General features: G+C 38.2%; 1 protein-coding gene across 6 annotated transcripts in view; it reads left to right on the top strand.

Moving 5' to 3' along the window:
* LOC126293440 (CUGBP Elav-like family member 4) overlaps positions 1–22,134 on the top strand; it is a 669,441-nt gene extending 647,307 nt beyond the window's left edge. For all 6 annotated transcript variants that reach the window (XM_049986670.1, XM_049986672.1, XM_049986673.1 and 3 more), the window contains one exon: positions 12,595–22,134. The gene's annotated coding sequence lies outside the window, so the exon portion shown is untranslated. The remainder of the gene's footprint in view (positions 1–12,594) is intronic.
* The last annotated feature ends 941 nt before the right edge of the window (positions 22,135–23,075 follow it).

Here is a 23,075-nt window from a genome sequence, read left to right as displayed (position 1 = left end):
ATATGCCAGTTGGTGATTCAACACTTCTGCTTTTCTGTGAGTGGTCACTTTTATTCCAGAAGTAATTAAATTCTGCCAGAATTTTCCTACATGATGATGACAATAACATATATTATGAAACGACAGTAGTAATTAGAGTACCTTCAAGCAGATAAAAGTTATCAGTGATTATCTTGTAAAACAGAAAAACATTTGTAGTGATAATAGTAATAATTGTGCAGTGAGCTGTGATCATTCCAAGGAGTATTATGATAGACTACTAAAACATTTATTAACTCATCATCAAGAGATGTATACTTTACAGCATAAAAACTGGTAGTCATGTTACAGTATGGTGTACAATATATAATGTTTCTTCAATTATTAGAGTCCCTCTCACTAGTAGGATGACAGAGTTCAAATGTGGACTGTGACATTCAGATTACTGAAACATTCAATTTCAACACTTAACAAACTTGATGATAGTGACTATGTGCCACCAACTTATAAAATAAAGAAAGAAGCCATTCTCATTTCAAACTCATTAAGAGGCCTATTTATAATCGCCATAGAATTCATGAGTAACACTTTGTACAACTGCAATTCCAACAGTGCAATAAAAGCAACTGCTTCATCTTAATCTATGAATACACACTATGTGTTACCACACTCGAACATCATTAACTTCTTCCATATGACCACAGACTATATTTACAAAACAGCTGATGTCAATGATATATTTTGAGTGCATGCTGTCATTGAATTCCTTGTCAAAGAGGAAACATCTGCTGTCTAAATAAATTGTTCAGTTGGATGTATACGTAGACACCAATAGCCATTAGGATATGGTTGAGACACTTCAAAGACGGGAACACAGGTATCCAAAATAAACCTTGAACTGTCTCCACAGTATGCAACAAGGACAGAGTTGATGAGTTCTTTAGAAAAGACAAATGTGTCACTGCAAATGAAATGCCAACAAAACTTGTAGTCAGACAAATTGCAGTGCAAGAAATAAACTAAAGCTTGGGTTATCCAAAAGTTGTATCTGTTGCATCCAAAACCTATTATTGAAGACTAAAAAGTGTAGAGGAAAGCCATTACCCAAACTCTTCTTTGCAGGTTTTGAAAAGGACAGGATTTTTCTATGGGTGTTGTCACAGGCTGTGAATGTCACAGTAGGGATATCACTATTTGGATTCAACTTGGACATTTTACAAATGATGTAGTTGCCTATGAAAAAGATTCTCAAATATACTCCTGGAAATTGAAATAAGAACACCGTGAATTCATTGTCCCAGGAAGGGGAAACATTATTGACACATTCCTGGGGTCAGATACATCACATGATCACACTGACAGAACCACAGGCACATAGACACAGGCAACAGAGCATGCACAGTGTCGGCACTAGTACAGTGTATATCCACCTTTCGCAGCAATGCAGGCTGCTATTCTCCCATGGAGACGATCGGAGAGATGCTGGATGTAGTCCTGTGGAACGGCTTGCCATGCCATTTCCACCTGGCGCCTCAGTTGGACCAGCGTTCGTGCTGGACGTGCAGACCGCGTGAGACGACGCTTCATCCAGTCCCAAACATGCTCAATGGGGGACAGATCCGGAGATCTTGCTGGCCAGGGTAGTTGACTTACACCTTCTCGAGCACGTTGGGTGGCACGGGATACATGCGGATGTGCATTGTCCTGTTGGAACAGCAAGTTCCCTTGCCGGTCTAGGAATGGTAGAACGATGGGTTTGATGACGGTTTGGATGTACCATGCACTATTCAGTGTCCCCTTGACGATCACCAGAGGTGTACGGCCAGTGTAGGAGATCGCTCCCCACACCATGATGCCGGGTGTTGGCCCTGTGTGCCTTGGTCGTATGCAGACCTGATTGTGGCGCTCACCTGCATGGCACCAAACACGCATACGACCATCATTGGTACCAAGGCAGAAGCGACTCTCATTGCTGAAGACGACACGTCTCCATTCGTCCCTCCATTCACACCTGTCGCGACACCACTGGAGGCGGGCTGCACGATGTTGGGGCGTGAACGGACTGCACAATGTTGGGGCGTGAGTGGAAGACGGCCTAACGGTGTGCGGGACCTTAGCCCGGCTTCATGGAGACGGTTGCGAATGGTCCTCGCCGATACCCCAGGAGCGACAGTGTCCCTAATTTGCTGGGAAGTGGCGGTGCGGTCCCCTACGGCACTGCGTAGGATCCTACGGTCTTGGCGTGCATCCGTGCGTCGCTGCGGTCCGGTCCCAGGTCGACGGGCATGTGCACCTTCCGCCGACCACTGGCGACAACATCGATGTACTGTGGAGACCTCACACCCCATGTGTTGAGCAATTTGGCGGTACTTCCACCCGGCCTCCCGCATGCCCACTATACGCCCTCGCTCAAAGTCCGTCAACTGCACATACGGTTCACATCCACACTGTCACGGCATGCTACCAGTGTTAAAGACTGCGATGGAGCTTCGTATGCCACGGCAAACTGGCTGACACTGACGGCGGCGGTGCACAAAAGCTGCGCAGCTAGCGCCATTCGACGGCCAACACTGCAGTTCCTGGTGTGTCCACTGTGCCGTGCATGTGATCATTGCTTGTACAGCCCTCTCGCAGTGTCCGGAGCAAGTATGGTGGGTCTGACACACCGGTGCCAATGTGTTCTTTTTTCCATTTCCAGGAGTGTATTAAATAAGATCTTGATAAGATTTCTTAGGCTTGGCAACATGCTTTAAATGTTCAGAAAAGTAAAATTGTGCACTTCACAAAACGAAAATATCAATGAAATGCAGTGAGTCTAGGAAGGAGACTGCCTACAATACATTCACACAAGGCATACAAAAATACTGCTCAAGTCCATGGGACATATACAAAATAGGACTAACAAGGGACATTGAACTGATACCAACAAGGGTAGTAAGAATGATCACAGGTTTGTTAGGCCCATGAGAGAACACCACAAAGATGCTGAAAGAACTGAACTAGCAGATGCTTGATGATGAGACACAAACTGTTTTGTGAAAGTCTATTTACATACTTTTAAGAACCATCTTTACATGAGGAATCCACCTCTTACATATCACTCCCTTAGGGAGACAAGATTAGATAAGTTAAAGTATGCACAGGCACACTTAAGAAATCATTCTTTCCGTGGTCCATACATGAACGGAACAGGAAGAAGTCTTAATAAGTGGTATAATTGGAAGTACCCTCTGTCACATACTTCACAGCACTTTCCAGAGTTGTACAGTAAATTTTTGAACTCCATCATGTAATGCACAATAAATGCACTGGGAAGATCATCCTACAGCATAGCCCCACACTGTGAAGAACATTAGGACACTTGGGTGAGAAAGCCTTCCAGACTCTCCCTACAGTCGCAACTTGGCAGCCTCCATCTACCACCTTTCTGAGTTTGTGGGAAAACAGCAGCGGGATCAACCCCCAATCTGTAGACATACGTATAAGAAATTAGGCATGTTGACTATTTCATCACAGTACACATACTCACTAACAAAATTAGTTGTATATAATGTGCTACAGTTGAAAGGAACACCAATGTACAGAGTGATCATAATTAAACTTTCACTATTTGAGCCATTGCATGTGGAAACCTATTTTCCATATAGGTACTCAACTTTATAGGAATAACATTTAGACTGTGCACAGCTGGACTTTTGTTGTTGTTGGTGCCATATCTTGCCATTAGGCACTGGTACTGGTACAATGACAGAGGATTGAAACACAAGCATTAGTGTGCATTACACTTGAAGAAAGTCAACATGGGTCAGGACAAGGTGAGCAAGGTTTAGTCGGGAAGCTGTTTCATCAAAACAACAGCAATAGGGCTACTGCTCTTCGTATCACCAAATTAAAAGAACACTGTGGTTTAAAAACATGGTTCAGAAGTATCTATCAACAGACAATTTGGGAATTGCTCCTCAGAGAGGATGATGGCCACTTGCACCACAAATTGTTGAAGAAGTTACTGTTGTGCATAGCTGAGAATGCTGGATGCACTGTGTGATCTTCAAACAATGCACACACTATTTTGTGACAGCTGAACATTCCATTGTCCATCATTTGAAAAGTACTGTAAATAATTGCGAAATTGTATTTCTAGAGTGGTTCCAGCCTGTCATAGATGCAAGGACCTTTTTTTTTTTTTTTTTTTTTTTTTTTTTTTCTTGTCCTAGCAAAAGTTCAACTACAGTCACACTGTACATGATTATAATACCAGAAGAAAAACTGACATTGATTATTCCACATTAAGATCAGCGTTAATCCAAAAAGAGGTGCACAACACTGGCACCAGAAATTCTGGTACCTAGCCAATAAGATAAAATAACTCACATGTGCCAAAGTTAAATCTGAAAATACACTGAGAATATTTATCCTCGACAACTCTTCCTACTCCATGTGAGAATTTCTATTTATGTACTGTGTGCTGGATAAGAATTACTAATTTACATTTGAGGGGAAGAAAAGAAAAGAAAAACACATAAATGGGCAGTATGTGTCAATATTTACATATGACAGAAAAATGTGAATGTAAAACACTTCATTCCTCAAAATGCCAGTTAATCGTGCAAATATCGGTGGAATGAGTGTACTAAACACTGTAATACACTGGAACAAATCCTAAAAGCAATGTATTGCTTCCTTCGCACTGCCAGAATTCATTTCCACTGCAAGATAATTTCCAGACTTACAGAAGAATGGGAAATGATGTGTGGAAAGAAATGGAGACACTCTTGGAAAGTGACCAAAGAAACAATAGCTCAAGGTGACATACTAAAAAATTTGACTAAAAAGTTAAAACTGATACTGGTAAAATGGATTGAACTTGGCTTTCTCCATGACCCTTGTATACTGTTTTGTTTACGGCACTTTGGACAGGGTCCCCTGCATTGCCTCACTGTCACACATGCTAATCTGCCACACAGCTATCCTGTGTCACTGTCCCAGCTGAGATTTTGATACACGTGAGACCCTAACAGTTTGACTGTTTTATTATTACGCTAATAGTTTGGAGCATTCAGACCAAATGTTATTCCTTCAGTTTTACTACTGTTTTTCTGTAGTATGTTTCCCTGAAAGATTGAAATTATAGAAGTAATGCCATTCCTTCTAACAGGACACAGCGCACAATACCATTTTCTTTGTCTGTTTCTATTAAATGGATGTTCTTTCTGTGTTACTCCCCAGGTAAACCTAGCAAAAACTGTTCTGCTAATTTTCGTCCAAAATGGTGTTAGTAAGCAACCAAGTAAAGCATCCTTACTTTTTGACATTATGAAAAACAATGACAGAGTGGCAGCCTGTCTACATTCATTTTCAGACCACTGAATTCACTCTCAACATAGCAGTTGTAACACTCCACTATCAGAACTTCAATATTTAGTGACAGTAAGCCTAATTGTCTTTTAAATCATAGTTTATCAAAATTAGTACCACACATCATTATCTTCTGCACATCCATCCTGTTATTCACAATAGAAAGGTTCATAAGATCCAAACTACATGCAGGCTATAATAAATGTCACAAAAAAGTCACTGATTTTCATTGGTATCAATAACAAGAAACTGTCATTGTGATCATAATTGTGAACACATTTTCACCAGGATGTTAGTTCGACAACAGAGGAATATGGAATCTTGATGGACGTTAACCCAGTGAGAGACGGATGCACACACATTACACAAAGATCTGATCGCATCAAATATTAACTGTGAACATTCATGGACATGTTACTTGTGTGCTCTCAGAGCACCATCTTTGATACGCTTTTCTAACTAGATGTTGCTCATTTGATTGCTGTATGCATAGATCTTATCATTCTGTATGTCAGGCAAAGGATGGAAACTTTTTGGATGGGGAGGTGTAATCATCTTTTGTGATTGTAAGACTTACAAGTCAATTATAGTCTGAAAAACTGTAGGGTGAAAATTTACGAAACTAGATGTTCTAATCGGTCTATGGCATCGCCACAGTTGCAACACCAGTTCCTGTCAGATCAACAAAGCTGAGTGCTATCGGGTTGGGATAGCACTTGAATGGGTGACCTTCCTGGTCTGCCAAGGGCTGTTTGCAAGCAGAGTCGAGGAGCTCCTTGGTTAAGGAGCAGCAGCTCTGGTCATGAAAGCTTACAATGACTAGAGGGGGGGGGGAGGGGGGGTGAGGGGAGGCAGGGGAGATTACTCAACTATTTTGTATAGCTCCTCTGTGAATTACCAGTTTACACTGATTTGTCATATTTGAAATTATGTTAATTTAGTGAATTCATTAAATGATTAACTGAATAATAAAGGATGGTATCTGATAATACTATGAACAGCATAAATTGCTAAGCACCATGTAGTGGGTGGAGATGTTGAGTTGCAGGCAGCCACAACAAGACGACTTCTAAACAAGCAAGCTTGGCCAAAAGACCCTCTTTACCAGGCAATACACACACACACACACACACACACACACACACACACACACACACACACACACACACACACAACTCGCTCACACATGACCACTGTTGTTGGCTGCTGAGGCCAGACTGGGAGCAACAGTGCATGATGGGAGAAGCAGTCTGGGTGGTGGGGATAAGGAGGATGGTGGTGGGGGTTGGGGAGGGAACTGGATAGCAGGGTAGGGGTGGAGAACAGTAAAGTGCTACTTCATAAAGGGACGAGATGGCTACAGGACAGAGGATATGGCAGCTACGAGCAGTTTGGAGCTTAGACAGAGGGTAGAGTGTCGGGAGAGGAGGGGAGAGGGGGGGGGGGGGGGCAGAAAAGGAGAGATGTAAAAAGACTTAGGATGCATAGGTGAAATATAAGGCTGTGTAGTGCTGGAGTGGGAACAGGGAAGAGCATAGAGGAGAGGACGGTGACGAACGAAGGTTGGAGCTAGGTGACTTATGGGAACATAGGATGTATTTGCAGGGATAGTTCCAACCAGCGCACTTCAGAAAACCTGGTCTTGGTAGAAAGGATCCAGATAGCATAGGCTGTGGAGCAGTCACTTAAGTGAGGAACACTGTGTTGAGCAGAATGCTCAGCAACTGGATGGTCCAGCTGTTTCTCAGCCACAGTTTGTCTGTGGCCACTTAGTCAGACGGACAGCCCTTTTGTTGTCATTCCCACATAGAATATAGCACAGTGGTTGCAACTTAGCTTGTTGATCAAATGACTGCTTTCACTGGGCCCAGCCTTTGATAAGACAGGCAATGCTTGCTACTGGACTGAAGTAGACAGTTGGTCACAAGCATCACCTATTCCAACAAAAGCCAGGCTACCTGTGAAAGCAGCATTTGACTACAAGGTAAGCTGCAATCACTGTGGTGCATTTTACGTAGGCATGACAACCAATTAGCTGATATGAAACTTGCAGGCAGATTAAAACTATGTGCCGGACCAAGACTCGAACTCAGTACCTTTGCCTTTCGCGAGTAAGTGCTCTACCATCTCAGCTACTCAAACACGACTCACGCCCCATCCTGACAGCTTTACTTCTGCCAGTACCTCATCTCCTACCATCCAAACTTTACATAAGCTCTGATGCAAACCTTGCAGAACTAGTACTCCTGAAAGTTTGGAAGGTAGGAGATGAAGTACTGGCAGAAGTAAAGTTGTGAGGATGGGGCATGAGTCGTGCTTGTGTAGTTCACATGATAGAGCACTTGCCCGCGAAAGGCAAAGGTCCCGAGTTCGAGTCTTGGTCCAGCACACAGTTTTAATCTGCCAGGAAGTTTCACATCAGCACACACTCCACTGCAGAGTGAAAATCTCATTCTGGAACCAATTAGCTGTCATCCACAAGAATGGCAACAGTTAAACATAGCTAAGAAACAGCTGGACCATCCCATTGCTGAGCATGCCAGCCAACACAATGTTCTTTACTTCAATGGCTGTTTCTCAGCTTTTGCCATTTGGATCCTTCCTACAAAGACCAGATTTTCTGAATTGCACAGATGGGAACTCTCACTGCACTATATCCTATGTTCCCATAGCCCTTGTGACCTCAGCCTTCATTAGTCACTATCCTTCAACCACCTATGCCCTTCCCTGTTCCCACCCCAGCACTACAAAGCCTTGTATTCCACCGATGTGACCCAAGTCTTTTTATTTCTCTCCTTTTCCACCTCCCCTCCAACACTCCACCCTCTGTCTAACCTCCCAACTGTACCTAGTTGGCCTATCCTGTCCTCGTCTCGTCCCTGTATGCTGCCAAAAGCAGCACTTTCACTGTCTCCCATCCCTACCCTGCTATCCCTCCCCTCCCAAACTCAGCCTCCTCCTTGCCCCACCATCCAAGCTGCTTCTCCCATCATGCACTGTTGCTTGCAGTCTGGCCTGGCAGAATGTGTGTGTGTGTGTGTGTGTGTGTGTGTGTGTGTGTTAATTAGCTTACACTGTTTTTATCATTGCATTCTTTACTAATAATTTCAATTATCTGTTTCATTAATGCGGCTTCTAGTGTAACTAAATACAACATTGTAATCAGTGGATTGAAAAGTATGCTCTGGATATTAAATTAATAAAAAATAATGCATGTACAGTATTTTGGTCACTTTGAATGAATGTAGCATATACACAGTACATTTAGACAGACACAGTTGAAATATAAAGGGGAAACAAATTGATTATTTGACAGGAGAACATAAGTAGTTAGAAGTTCCAGCTTCCTGTGTTTCAATGCCTAAGTACTTTAGAAATGAGGTAATGTTATGCATTTTATGTTGTGTATGTCAGTGAGAAAAAGTTCAAAGAAGGTTTGAATTATGTTTAAAGTTTGCTGGAAGTTGCTAAGCACTCTTATTGTCAAATATGGGATTCACTCAAAGCAAAAGCTAGTTTTTCACACATCTCGATGTTTTTGAAATCACTGCTCTTCACCTATGGATCATTCAATGGTATAATTTTGCAGGTGCATTCATTGGTATATGGGGATTCTGTCTGCAAAACATCTTGTGATCAGAGTTAGCGGTAAAAACATAATGAATTATAATGCCATGCCTGATGCTGAAGTTTTACTGCATGAATAGCAAAAATGTTGTAAGCTACAAAACTTTTTTTCCTTTCATTATTGTGTGCATGTGGGGTGGGGGGGGGGGGGGAGGGGTGGAGGTTAGTGATAAAAGATTTTATAAAGGATAAAGGTTTGAAATAATAAGTAAAATCTGATGGATGTCATAATGTGCTCTCATACTCAAATACTGGATGTAGTCTCAGATTATTTGCACACTGTGAGTTACACTGACTCAAGACATACACACAGTTTCCAACTGTAACACTTGTCATACTGTGTTAAACTTTTGCCATAAGATTAACTCTTAATGAGTAAAATTCAACAGCATCTTAAATTTTCAAATTTAATCTATAATTAAAAACTGAAAATCAAATTTTTGTTGCATCTGGAAGCTATTAGACAGATAATCCGCAACTGTGACTCTCCAGACTAGCCATTTAACAATACAGATGAGCCAAAACGTGATGACAACCTGCTCGGTCAACTTTTGGAAGCAATACAGCAAATGCACAGCATAGATTTGACAAGTCTTTGATAGTTTTGTAGAAGTGTGCAGCATCAGACATATACACACAGGTCACACAATTCCCATAAATTATGGGCCAGTGGTTTCAGATCAGGTGAACTGTGTGGCTGATACATATACTTGTGTTCACTACCATGGCCTCACACCGTTGCAACACAATCTTGGCTTTGTGACACAGGCAGTTATCTGACCAGAAGTGGTACTGCTGTTGGGGAAGACAAGGTGTGAAGGGATGCAGGTGGTCTGCAATAATGTTCACTTAGTCCGCAGTTGTCACTGTATGTTTAATTGCTATCATGGGTTCCATAGAAACATGGGTAAATGTTCCATAAAGCATAATATGGTATCCAAGGGTTTTTCACATGTGGTGCAGGGCACGTTGCAAGCAGCTGTTTGCCTGAACCATGGAGTATCTGGACACAACCTTTAACCTGGCGTAATGAGAAATGTGCTTCAGCTGACCAGGCAACAAATTTTCATTCATTCACAGATCAATCTCAATGATATCATGTCCACTGCTATAATAATTGAACATGTCATTGTGTCAACATTGGAACATGTACGAGTCATCTGCTGTGGAGCCTTATGTTCAATGCTATGCATCACTAAAATGATTCTGTTTTCATTTCTGCTCAGATTATACACTTTCCTTACCGAGTCACATGCCTGCAATGCCACCAGGCAGAATTCAGTCTTGTCATGGACTGTGGTCATAATGTTTTGGCAATCACTGGTTTTTGGAGGAAATAATACAATTTTGACTTATTTTGGAATGTGAGCTCTTGAAATTTTGTGATTAAAACTCTCCATGGTACACAGCATGCATCACTGCATTTTCTTTGCATTTTCTTCTGAACTTCTGTGACACTTTCCCACCAAAAAAAAAAAAAAAAAAAAAAAAATGTGATACACTGCGAAGAATTTCTTTGCGTCTTTTCTATCACCTCTGTTAATCCAACTTGATAAAGGAGCCGGTCTGATGAAAAATACTCAAGAATTCTATGAATGAGGGTTTTCTAAGCAACATATTTTACAGGTGAATTACACTTTCTTTACACTCTCCCAGTTGATCTGAGTCTAGTATTATTTTCTACACATCTAGATTTTAGTGGTCATTCAATCTTAAATTATTCTGGGAACTCAAAGGTTTTGACTGATTGCAGGCTGATGAAAACTGTGCACTACAGCATGAGTCATGACCCACCCTCACAGGCTGACATTTCAAACTTCACAAGTTTCAAACAAGTATGCACTCTGCTGCAGAAAGAAAATTTGTTCACAAGTTCAGACAACTAAAGAAGTCATCTGGATTGACCTGACACAGCTGCAACATTTACACTGCCACAAAAAACATATTACCACATAATATTCTATTTTATCAATGGATTGCATCAATTGGTTTTCTTTGTTTTGCCTCCTCTGGCAGTGTGCTACATTACTGTGGCACAGAGATTTCTAAGTGTTCCAGGACTGCAGACATGTAATTGCAAATGAACAAAAATTTATTTACAAAAATTATCAATGTTTAAAAATATAACATAACTGGCTAGGTAAAAAGATCTACACACCAAGTGGTAACAGGACAAAACACATACAAAACATACAGAGATGGACAGGATTTTAGAGCTAGTGGCTTCTTTCACTGGCAGAAGGTTCAGGGGATAGGAAAAGAAATGAAAGAAAAGGACTGGTGATGTTTAGGAAATAGGGAGAGTTATGGAAAAGCCATCCAGACCCAGGTGGGGAGGCTTATTGTACAGGATGAGAAGGAAGGACTGACTGTGGGTGCCTGCACCAGATGAGTTTTGAAAACCTGAGAACTCAAAGGTGGAAGACAGGTTAATAAGTAAGACAGAGATTACTGAAAAAACATCACACTATAGTCAATAAGAGTGGAAAGTTAATTAATTGCATTATATATTGTATAGAAGCAAGTAAGGGAGGAGGAAGTAGTGGGGGCAGGAAGAGACAGATTGGAAAATAAAAGCAATAGAAAATAAAAGAGAGCAAAGAAAAGGAATAGTTACTGAAAAGAAATACTGAGACCACAGAAATTAACATAAATTTAGACCAGATAGGTGACAAGAACCAAGCGTGTTATGCTCAGCACATTATGATCCCAGTGCCAGAGTTCTGAGAAACCACTGTCAGGAGTTGGAATCTAGATGGCATGTGTGGTGAAACAGGCACTGATACATTCTCATCATTTTTATGTTTCTTGCGGAATAAATCTGATTTGGGAAGAATAACTTTATTTGCTTTAACAATAGCACAAGTCATTTGGATTCGCCCTCCTGACACCAGCTTATCGCAGCTCTACAGGTGGGAATGCATGTTATAACATGCTCAGTTCAAGCCATCCACCTCACCTAAATATATGTTAATTTCTGTGAGCTCAGCATTTCTTCTCAGCAATTATTCCTTTTCTTTGCTCCCTTTTATTTTTCTATATCTCTTATTTTCTGACCTGTCTATCCCCCCACTTACATTTCTGTCATGCACAATGCACAGTTTTTTGCTCTTATTGACTGTTGGATAATGTTTTTTTAGTAATATCTGTCTTGCTTATTACCCTCTTTTATACCTTTAAGTTCTCAAGATTTCAAATGTTATTCAGTGCAAGCACCAATAATCAGTCTTTCTGACAAATCCTCTCTGTTAAGTTTCCTCTGACACAGGGTTCTGGGCAACTTTCCCATAACTCACCCAATTTCCTAAACCCTGACAGTCCTGTTTGTTCATTTCTCTTCCTTCCCCTTCAACCCTTCAGGAAGAAAGAGAGACCACTAGCTCTGAAACCTTGTGCATTTCCGTACCTTTTTTGAGTGTTTTAGCATTTCCACTTAGGAAGTACATTTTTTTATCAGAAAATGTATTTACAAAACTTTATTTATTTATGAATTGATTATTAAAACTTTAACATTACCCCATCACAGAACAGCAACATTTTGTGTTTTCATTTTCTATTGTATTTATTAGCTTGCTTACTGCAAGCAGCCATTGTAAGATATTCCTCTAAAAATTCTTTCTATGTTTCCTTTAGGTTCCGGATCTGCAGAATGGATTCTTCCCAGTGATGAGAACCACTAAATTGTCCTTTAAAAAATGGGCTTAAAAATAGCACAAGAACAAGCTTTAACTCTCGCCAAAGTTTGTCTCGGATGACAGCAACAGCCTGTGACCCTCTTCTACTACCGTGGGACAGAAGAGTCACATCAGCGGCACGTACGGTACTGCCGCTATCTGCGGGCTGCCACCTGGTACCTACGGCACATACCACTGTCACCGTCACAGTTAATTTATCAACTGACCTCTGATACTCCCTCAAAATTGTTACTCATGAAGTGCGTGGCCAAATTTGGTAGGACCACCCTTTGCAACCTCCCATCCCTCCCTTCTCGCAGAAAAAATATTAGTATATAAAAGAAAATTACTTTAGAATAGAATATACATATATCTAGACTACTCAGAAGAAAGCTTCATATTCTTATCATGTTATTGTACACAACTATCATTACACTAAGTACTTATTATCATAATGTTTCTGAAATATATCAACTTACATCAGTGAGGCAGAAAGAGAGCAGTACAGCAAAAGAAAACTTGCAGCAAACTGTTTGCTTGTCATTCTTGGCTTGTTATGTTCTAATGGGGATTTAATGTTCGTGGCTGTTTGGCTCCAGAAATATAATGCAGGTGCAAGGAACATTAAGGAAACCACTGGAAAGAATGTCAGTTTAATTTAGATGACGGGTTAGTTCCAGATAACAAATGCCGACAAGAGTTTTGGCTTTGGCCTTTGTGCAGTTTCAAATGTAGTTACTTGGTAAAAAGAAATTTCAGACAAATGTTACCCAGAAGATGTGTGCATGGATTTTTGTACGAGATGTAAGTGTTTCTTACTCGCGCTCTCGATAATACGTGTTTTTGTCAGAAAAGGCAGTTCTCCAGTGCTGCTATCACTCTAAACTTTTTAATGTGCACAAGTCAATTAACTCTAATTCCACTTTCCCTAGCTCTGCAAGCCCCATTTGAGAGTCATACTGCACCCATTTTGACTGACACAAGTGTTATCAATGAAACTTTATTGTTCAGGGAAATGTCTTTTACATAGAATGACCAAGTATGCCAAATGGGAAGAAAACCTGCTTCTGATGTGGTATTAATTCTGTACATAAGCACTTCATTAATAGACGGTGCCTTACCAGTAATTGCTAATGACTTCTAACATTTTATCTGATGAAACTGAATACTTGGTTTCTATTCTTAAAATTATTTTCTCAATACTATGGTTCCTGATAGACAGAAGCTGTGAAATATTTTTGTGTCATTCATTTTGTCCTCCTCGATAGTAGTTGAGCTTAATATACAGGTTGTGTTTTTTTCTGGTTTCCCCCCCCCCCCCCCTAATGTTATGCTCAATGCAGAGTATAATGCTCAATGCAGAGTGCAATTTCTCAAAAGCAAGATTGTAAAAGTTTCTTTGCAATTGTTTTCCTTCTGTGGCTTTTTAAAGTTCATTAATTTCACTGGATTTTTTCAGTGAAATTCTGGCATAAAATTAACATTCTTAATTCAGTAACAATAATATGTTTATATCAACAACACTTCTCTCTCAGTACACTACAGAGACATGCTATTCTCTAACACAAGTTTTAGGTCTTCAGAATTCAGAATGCATGTATGTCTTCATTAACAAATTTTTCATAGCACTGTATCTTGCAATAGGTTCTAAGTTATTTCCTGCACTGGTCCAGGTTGTGAAAGGAGCTTTAGAGCAATTTCTGTGGCATAAGAATGGGGCCAATAGCCATTTTAATTTCCTATTTATCAATGCCCGACTCATTTTTCATACATATAATTTCTCTATACACAGTATCGTAATAGAACTTGTCTGAGGCAAGGAACAAAACATGTTTATAACCTTCTACTGGTGTTTAGATAATTTAACTCAAGAACCAAAGTATTCATCATACACTAAAAGTTGTAACTATCTAAAGTTAGTTTATAGATCTTGCAAAATATATTGCTAAAAGTAAATATAGTCTTTAAAAATAAACACAGAATCTTTTTTTAGGAGAGAAAGAAAGAGAAAGAAACCAAAGAATGTAAATACAAACAGTCTACATTTTTCAGTAATTTATCTTTGCTCCCTGTTTCTAAATTGCTCTTCAAAGCAGGCAGCTACATGCAGCCATATTTGAAACATCTTGCCTGCTTTTTGATACAATACAGGCAAGTGGCCAACAGTAGAAAGAGAAATTTAGCAGGAGCATTTGCTGTTAAATTTGTTTTATGTCATATTGACAGCAGTTCTACATTTCATTTTGGATGGTAGCAGGCACACCCCTTCATGTTCTGTTACTGTTCCTCTGTTTTCTGAGCAATTCTAGAGAAACCTCCAGAACTGAACATTCCGCTACTTTCACAATCATTGTTGAGCAAAGTTTGACCTGAATGTGAATTACTTTTCAGACGTTACTCCTACGCAGATAGTGTGTTAGATTACTTTATTTCAGAAGATAATGTCAAAGACAACCCATTTTCTACTATGTTCTGTAGCCAGACACTGTCTGACACATTACGAAATCCAAAGTTGTTAAATATGGTCAACATAACATCACAGTCACATATACAACTCTTTTTTTATTGTTATACAGCCAGCAAAAATAAGTTCAGAATTTTTATGTCTAGAAGTTTATTTTGTTCATTCCACATTTATAGCCCCTTGTCAGCTGCCTGGGATGCAACTCACAAAGAATAATTTCATTGTTCCACTCATTCTATCATGCAATATTATAAATGTAGAACTCTTTATAGAAATCTCACCAATACATTATCTGTGGACTTGGAAGGTGTACCCTGAAACTGAAATAATAATTTAACTGCTTCTGTGGAAATTGCTGCGATCACTATCGATACATAGTTGCCCTGTAACTGTATACTTCAACTGATTAATGACTTCTCACCACTGTTCTTGCAGTGCCAGTTCTTCCTCACAATTCCAAACACATAAAATGACAATACATTTATAGTGAGCATTTCCAAAACCTCAAGTGCCCAAAATTTCATGAACATGCTTCTTCATTACATAGTTTCATATTTACAGACTTAGATTAAGTGGATTAATGTAACTGGACTATAGTGGAGATCACACCAGTGTGCACCTTTCTGTAGACTTTCATTGCTAGAATAAATAAATATAGAATACATTTGTTGCCAAATTGCCACAAAAGTACCATCGTTAAATACATGTTGTCTTCTTTTGTGCCTGTTGCCCTCTCAAAATGAGAGGATGGATTTGCAGATGCCATGTATAAAACACGTGTACATTAAACTTAGATGAGAACAGAAATTAGTCAAAGACATATAAGAGATTGCTATTCATATATATTTAAATAACTACAGAGAAAGATTAGGTAGACTGTAGAAAGCATTAGAGACTGTAGATATGTACTAAAAGCTATACTAATAATGTTGGAAAGATGAGTTATCAAAAGAATATATAGTTACAAAGTTCTCTCTTACATTAATAATCCATGAGAGCAATGAGAGTTCTGAGGAAATGATTGAATGTGTATGAAGTAGTGTGAATAATTGTTATGATTCTAAAAAAAGTGAAATAAGTATGAGTCCCTTGCCCACTGTAATAATTTGTTATGGATACTTTGGTCACTCATTATGAGTGCCACAGAATGGTTTTGTTACTCTACCACTACACGTCATTTATGGCTGTAGTACGTTCCAAATAATGGAATACGTGTCCAAATCATATGGCTTTCAGACTAACTGTCAAATGTGTTGAGGAAATATACAAGAAATTGGCTTGTAGCCTCATTTTACAGTGCTGAAGTTTGACAGTTACAAATGAATGTGTGTGTGGCGGTATGTCTGTGGGATGTGTATGTGTGTGTGTGTGTGTGTGTGTGTGTGTGTGTGTGTGTGTGTGTGTGTGTGTGTGTGTGTGTGTTTTCAGAGTAGTTAATTTTATATTTGGGACTTGAAATAAAGCACAAAATTATTTTGTATGTTTTGTGTCTTAATACAGCATTACTTTATGAACACTAGAAGAACTGTTTCACAGAAAGTAGCACACAAGGTAAAATTGTTTCAGAGACACTGAATTTTAAAAATATTTATTCTGGAGTTAGGGATCAATATTTATGGCATTCAATGTATATCTTTATTTCGTGCTTTCTTCACCATCAGGTGTGGCAGATTTTTTTTGGCGAACATTCACAAGAGCTTTATGAGTCACACATTTAACTTATTTTGGATTACCTTCACTATCAAGATACAGAGTTTTGACCAGGACTTAACCGAAGATGATAATGTGTGAGTCTACGTGGCCTATCAGCCACTCTTAAATCTGGACTATCCTATGCAGAATAATGTTTTTGAGGCATGTCAGTGCAATAAAATTGTCACAGATTTCTTTCTGGATCAATTTTCTATGTATCTGTAGGAGTTATTTCAGAAGAAACATACTGTCCTTCAATCTTATGGCAAAGTGTTAATGTCTCACAGTCTGTGTCCTTATACAGTTTGATTTAAATTACTATGCATGTGACATTTATGATCTGAAGTACCGCTTGCAGGCAGCCGACAGTGTTTCATGGTGATATACCCTTACTTTAAAATAATCTCCTACAAAAATCATGAAAAAGTTCAAATTCATATATGGTAAAAATCTCTATATGTCTCTAATCATACTAATATCCTGTCCTTAATTTTAATCAGGACCAGAGTTACATTAAATTCTTGTGTCTTAGAAACTGCTTCACACTTATCATGTCGTATTCTGAAAACTATTAAATTCACTGAAATACTTTTTATTTTTGGCAATTACCAAAATACATTGTTTGGCAGTGGATATTTCCAATGTTGAGTATGAAATTGCTACGAATAAACTACAATAATCAAGATTTTTTTTTCAATTCTGTCAATATTTAACTCTTAACATATATCAATTTTAAAGTTTTCATCTTCTATGAAAATGACATAATATTCTGAAATTAACATATGGTATACATCTATATGTGGCTTTCAGCTCGTTAAAAATGGGTTTTTACCCAAGTTACATTTTTTCCTTGCCTTATACAAAATTTTCACGTCTGGAAAAGTTCCCTACTTGAGAACTGTCAGCTACAATACGTTATTTGCACAGTGGAAGTGGCAATACAGTGGAAGCCGATGGTGCCTGCATGTCGCCCATTGTAGTATTGCTGTTGGTGACAGTCTGCCCGTTAGCTGTTGTATCAGCTACTTCAAACTGAACTATAGTCAATGGCAGCAATGGACATTTAAATCACTAGAATCATTTAAATGACACACAACCCTGCATTCATATGACCAAAATCCCACGCTCATTCTCCACTGCTGAGGTACAAAATTTAGCACATTGCTTCTGCCTTATTGTTTCTAATGGACTTTCAATTTGCAATATCTGTTACATACAGAGAGTGATTTCTGGGACAGTATTATCGAGGAGGTAAATGAAATACATGACATCAAATCTTGTGATGTTTGACATAAATTTGCCCTTAGTGCAGCATGCTAACCTGCAGTGGAAACAATAAGATGGGTGCAATGACTTGTGGCAATTTGAGATGCAGTGCTAGACAGAAAACATGAGCTGCTTGCAAACTGATATGAAAAGAAACCTGAGAAGATTTTATTGCACAGAACATCCTAAAACTGTATTTTCTTCTTCCAACCAATATCTTCAGATGTTCATACTACATAGTGTTGTTCCATTTAACTCCTAACTGCAAAAGTGAGAAATTAAATTACATGGAGCAGTTTAGATACCTTGAAGCTAAACATTATTGTCAAGGTAATGGATCGTTCACACCGAACTAAATACATTGTGAAACCAAGTTAACACCTATAAGACATACACTGACAAATGTAACATGCCCACCAGTACATCACTACAGCTTCATCTTGTAATACCCCAGCTGGTCTCTTTTATCGAGAACATTTCTCCATAAGCATATTAAGAAATATTATTTTTACATTTACTTGACCTATGCACTTATACCTGAAATTACATTTATAGTTGTAATTATTTCCATACTTCAGCATACATTTTACCAAAAATAGCACTTGCATGTCTTTCTCGTTGGTAGCTGTAAATGTGTTCAGTTTTATCTTGGGTGCCACTTCTGCATCTGTCACATGAAACAGATTTTCAGTATCACAAGTAAAATGGCAGGGAATGTTATGGAGGAGAATGTTTGAAGTTGTTGATGACACATTTATTAAAGAGTTATCATGATCAGGTTGATACTTCATAAAGTCCACTGATTTTTCAACTATGTTGCCTCCTTACATACTAAACAAAATCATGTGATATAGTTCTTGGAGTGACAGAGTAATCATTTTTAAATGTAAGATATATTTTATACTTTGCTTATTGTGGAGCTAGTTAACATAAAGAGTTATTGGCATGAGAAATAAATGTACACGAGGGTATTCACTGGCACAGTAGTAGCCTACTGCTATGCAGTTTTATACATTTAAACATTTTTGAGGAGAAATTGTAGCCAGACTGTGAGAAGTATTCACACACTTATTTCTCATTCTAAAATAAAAAAATTAAAAAAAAGAGGTATCGTCTCTCGCAAAAGTGGAACTAATTTGTGGTGGCATCATTTACTTTGTGTGAAAATAATTATCATTTTATTATATGTCATTGTATATATAACTGTACTTTTTGGAAGGTTCCCTATAGTGACTTTGACAAATTTTACTAATGTGATCTTGCAAACAAACTGTTCAATTATTGCTCTGCCTTTCATGTAGAATACAGTGCACAAAAATATTATAATTAAAAAGGTATGTAGAGTATGACTTAACAAAATTTGTACTAACTGCAAGTGACATTCCTCAAGTAAAACTTGAGCAGTGAACTGGCAGTTGCTTAGTCATAATTAGAAATGCATTTTCTTCCTTTTTTTAAAGAAACATGTCAGCTAGAACTGATGATATGATATAAAGTCACATAACAATCAAAACACGTAAAAAAAAAAAAAAAAAAAAATGATGTGAAGTGATTCTTGGATACAGGGTATGTTTTTTCCAATTATTTGTGTAAATGTTTTCCTGTGGAACAAAGAAAAAATAATATGGAACAAACTTTGTTGTATCGTCTCCATAGATTTTTGATGAATCAAATGAGAATATAGTGATCTCCTTAAAACATTGTAGCATATAAGTGTAATTGTGCCATGAATGCATGGTGGACAGACAGCAGAGAACTGTTATTGTGACGTCTCAAAGAAAAGTATTTTATTTGTACAGAGGATTTATTTTTAGCAGAGTTTGTGGTGTTAAACAGTGTTTTGAAAGAAAATCAGGACTGTTGGTTTATATGAAACAAGCTAGTAGTTAATTTTGTTTTTTAGTTCATGGCGGGCAATCATTATTGTGATGGTTTGTTGTCAGATGTGTGAGTGAAAGATTCCAGATGTCGACGTGTACAGAGTACTGAAACAAGCCTCCATGAAGCTGTGAGTAAGGCCTTGGATGCAAGTTACCTGTGCAATTGAAGCTCAAGACCAGTCCATGTGTTAAGAGTCTTGCTTTGCCATTTTCTTTGATAAAACTGTTGTGTTGTAAGACTTAAATACTGGCAACTGTTGGTGCTTTAATTTTAACATTATTTATTTGTACACTGATCTCAGAGATCACTCAGAATACTAGGGATTTTTCATAAATGTAAAATAAATTCGCCATTTACCATCCGTACTATGTACAGAAACATATTGTACTGAATTATTATAATATGTATAAAATATATATACACTTATACACATTTGCTGTTTATGCAGATTGGCTTTGTTTTATGTCCATATGTGGCATATTTGAAGGGGATCTTTTGATACATAACCGATCCACTGAAAATATTTCAATCAAAAAGTTGAGGCAGGTGTTGAAGCTAGTAGTCTGTTTTCAATTAGATGGCTGACTGATGAAAGTACTGCTGAAGACTGAAGTCTCAAACTACAGATAGTGCATTTCATTTGGTAAAACTAAATCCTGCAGTATTTAGCAGCTGCAAACACTGAATCACATATTTTCTTTTCAATGGCATGTTCAACCATGTGGTCCAGACTCCAAAGTAAACATCAGACTTTTTATAAGCTTTTTACAGGCTTTTCAGGTCAGACTGCAGTTTGTAGATCCACATACTTCCTGAAGAATTAGTAAATGGGTGCACTTGCATCTTACAAAAGTGCCCTACAATTTTAGAATTGATAATATTTCTCTCATACCTGACTGATAACTAATTTGCATGTAATATGCAGTTCTGAATAGAATCAATTAATAATTAACCTAGTATTGTAGAAGTCATACCTCCCCCCTTCCTCCCTGACCACAGAAAAAGAGAGTTTTTAGCCGTTCAAAATGCACGCTACTCACAAATAGAAATATAGAACATAAAAATTTATTTCTCTGTTATCTTTTTCTCTTATGTATTTGTCACATTCAATAAACATATTACATTTGCTTGGAGATGAAAAATGTCAGTGAGGGAAGCAAGCAAAACGGAAATAATAATTGGGCCAATTTTTTTAAATTCTTTGGGACCAAGCATTATGAGTTTGGTAAATGAAGAGACATGAGAAGAGTGAAGCTGCCACATAGAACTGCGTACTGGCATTTTACATGCATTCATCTCCTGGCAAACAATATCTTTATCATATGGAGACATTATTTAACATCAACATCACATGTTTAAATAAAAGTTGGTATTTCAGGACTAAATACAGAAGGCAAAGAATCATTTGGTACTGTCCATTTTGTGAGTCAAGTAACAATTTTCATTAATGCAACCATAAACTGAAAAGTGTGTTGTTAAATACTTGTAAGAAATTCTGTTCTCAATTATATTTGGACATACCACACTGGATGATATAAATATACCTTAGTGGCCATAAGAAATGTTTCACCTAGATCATTAACAGCACAACAAGTGTGGTTACCAGCTTACTCTTCAGTATATTGTACCAAGATATCTGAAGGTGTATGTAGCCAATATTAATGTGAACATGACTTTTTTTCTGTAAAACAAGGGATTATTTCATTGCATTTATTTTTAAAAATATCATATGAAAGATTATATCTCCAAATGATTCTTTCTATCTTTCATTTCCCTTTCTGTTATATTTCCAGCATATTTCCCTTTCCCTCTGTACGGACTCATCACAATGGAAACAAAAGCTGGTAACCTGCATGAAAGCAAAGTGACTGTCCAGCATATTGATTTGATAAGTTATGAAATTTCCTTTGGTTACACAGTTGACATGGGCCCAAGTTCTTATTTCCCTTTTTCAGAAGTAGTTTTTACAGTTCATTGTACTGCATCAAACTGTACTACTTGTTACATGGTGGTCAAGTTTATATACACACACAATTATATACATAAACAGATACATATTGTATTTATATCTACTTCTGTGACACATCATACAGGGAATTCTTGAAGTATGTTACAATGGTGATAATAATATATTTATGTATAGGTTTTAAAATGAAAAACTCGAGTTTTAAAACAATAAAATAGTTATGAGAGGTGAATAAATTTGTGATGAATTGTAATTAGAAGTGGCAAATTTTGTTTGTGTACTAGTATACCTCAAATATGGTTGCTCAGTTTGTAATGTATGTCTACAATCAAATTTGACACTTAGAATGCATCAATAATTCCTAAAAACATCACAGAGGAGACTCCATCATTGTTATAATGGGGTAAAGTGAAATAGTTGTATAAAAGGAAGTGAGGTTAAGCACTCATCTCGTTTGCTGCAGGAGGTAAACAGGGTAAGTAAGATGGGAAAGAAAGGACAAAACTAGAACTAAAATAGCTGCAGTTTAAAGTTTTTTTCTTTGTTTTAAACTACATTTAATTTGGAGTTGTTTACTTTTCTATTTCCTTCATTTATTATTATAAATAACAGAATAAATGATAAAAATAAAACAGAAAGAAACTTCCACATGGGAAAAATATATTAAAAACAAAGATTCCAAGACTTACCAAGCGGGAAAGCGCCGGCAGACAGGCACATGAACAAAACACACAAACACACACACAGAATTACGAGCTTTCGCAACTGGCAGTTGCTTCGTCAGGAAGGAAGGAAGGAGAGGGAAAAATGAAAGGATGTGGGTTTTAAGGGAAAGGGTAAGGAGTCATTCCAATCCCGGGAGCGGAAAGACTTCCCTTAGGGGAAAAAAAGGACAGGTGTACACTGGCGCACACACACACACACACACACACACACATATCCATCCGCACATACACAGACACGTACACCTGTCCTTTTTTTCCCCTAAGGGAAGTCTTTCCGCTCCCGGGATTGGAATGACTCCTTACCCTTTCCCTTAAAACCCACATCCTTTCATTTTTCCCTCTCCTTCCTTCCTTCCTGACGAAGCAACTGCCAGTTGCGAAAGCTCGTAATTCTGTGTGTGTGTTTTGTTCATGTGCCTGTCTGCCGGCGCTTTCCCGCTTGGTAA

Source organism: Schistocerca gregaria, chromosome 10, assembly GCF_023897955.1.
Source record: "Schistocerca gregaria isolate iqSchGreg1 chromosome 10, iqSchGreg1.2, whole genome shotgun sequence".
Lineage (NCBI taxonomy): Eukaryota > Metazoa > Arthropoda > Insecta > Orthoptera > Acrididae > Schistocerca > Schistocerca gregaria.
Note: the sequence above shows the minus strand (reverse complement) of the source record. Positions and strands in the feature narration are given on the sequence as shown.